We start from the raw sequence: 1,520 nt of genomic DNA, 5'->3' as shown, positions 1-1,520 counted from the left end.
TACCTTTTTAATTTTTTTATTTGTTATATATTTATAATATATTTTATTTCCTTCTCCTATTTTATTTTTATTTTATATATATATATATATATATATATATATATATATATATATATATATATATATATATATCTCCCTCCCTTTCTCCTTATTTTTTATTTTCTATCTTTAACCGTTTTGATTTCAGGCATGGCTCAAAGACAATAATAACGACATGGATGTGAAACGTGCTCTCAAAGAGTATGCAATCACATCTTCAGATGAGCCGTACGATGCTATTGTGTACCCAACGGTTGAGGGTAGTAAATTTGAAATAAAACCTGCACTTATTTACCTAGTGCAGCAAAATCAATTTTTCGGATCACCCACTGAGGATCCGAATCTTCATGTTTCAACTTTTCTAAGTCTCAGTGGAACTTTGAAGGCAAACCAAGAGGCCGTAAGGCTGCACCTCTTTCCTTTCTCCTTAAGGGATAGAGCTAGTGCTTGGTTTCATTCATTGACTATTGGTTCTATCACTTCATGGGACCAAATGAGGCGAGCTTTCCTTGCCCAATTCTTTCCCCTTTCTCAAACCGCTCAATTCAGGGCGAGGCTTTTTCAATACACTCAAAAAGATGGTGAATCTCTTTACGATGCGTGGGAGCGTTTCAAAGAAATGCTTAGGCTTTGCCCCCATCATGGTCTAGAGAAGTGGCTTATTATCCACACCTTTTATAATGGTCTTTCGTATACCACAAAAATCTATGTTGATGCAGCTGCAGGTGGAGCTTTGATGAATAAAACTTACACAGCAGCATATGATTTGATCGAGGGCATGGCACAAAACCACTATCAGTGGACAAGTGAGAGAGTCATCACTACTTCTTTACCCTCTAAAAAAGAGGCAGGTATGTACAAAATTTCCTCCCTTGATCATCTAACTGCTAAGGTTGACACACTGACACAAAAATTTGATACAATGAATACTAGTGTTGTCACACCTGCTCCTGTATCACCTCCTTGTGAAGTTTGTGGTGTATTTGGCCATATTGGCATTGATTGCCAACTAGGTAGTGTTGTTAGAAGTCCTGAGCAAGTAAACTATGCTCAATATAATCGAGGGTTTGGAAACAACCATTTTTTTTATCAAACCCCTCAAAATCTTTTTGGACAACAAGCAACACCACCCAGTTATGCAAACAACCAAAGAGTCCCTCAAAAATCCAGCTTGGAACTTTTAATGGAAAATTATGTTATAGATCAATCCAAGCAACTCCAAGAGCTTAAAAACCAAACTGAATTTTTGAATGACTCTCTTGCCAAAATCACATCCAAGGTAGACTCCATAGCAACTCACAATGAGATACTTGAAACCCAAATCTCTCAAGTGGCCCAACACGTGACTACTTCCTCTCAAACCACCGGGATCTTTCCAGGTCAAACTGAAACCAACCCCAAAGGCCATATAAGTTCTATTATTCTTAGGGATGGTAACCAATTAGAGGACCCCGTTGTGAAAATTAAGAACAATGAGGGAG

General features: G+C 37.6%; 1 non-coding gene across 1 annotated transcript; it reads right to left on the bottom strand.

The window, feature by feature from the left end:
- Positions 1-580: 580 nt before the first annotated feature.
- LOC120576276 (small nucleolar RNA R71) lies at positions 581-687 on the bottom strand. The gene has a single exon (XR_005642354.1). It is a non-coding gene; the product is annotated as a small nucleolar RNA R71 (small nucleolar RNA).
- Between the last annotated feature and the right edge of the window lie 833 nt (positions 688-1,520).

The sequence above is a fragment of the Medicago truncatula genome, chromosome 6 (assembly GCF_003473485.1).
Source record: "Medicago truncatula cultivar Jemalong A17 chromosome 6, MtrunA17r5.0-ANR, whole genome shotgun sequence".
In the NCBI taxonomy this organism is placed as follows: Eukaryota; Viridiplantae; Streptophyta; class Magnoliopsida; order Fabales; family Fabaceae; genus Medicago; species Medicago truncatula.
The sequence above is the reverse complement of the archived record's forward strand: the minus strand, read 5'-3'. Positions and strand labels throughout refer to the sequence as shown.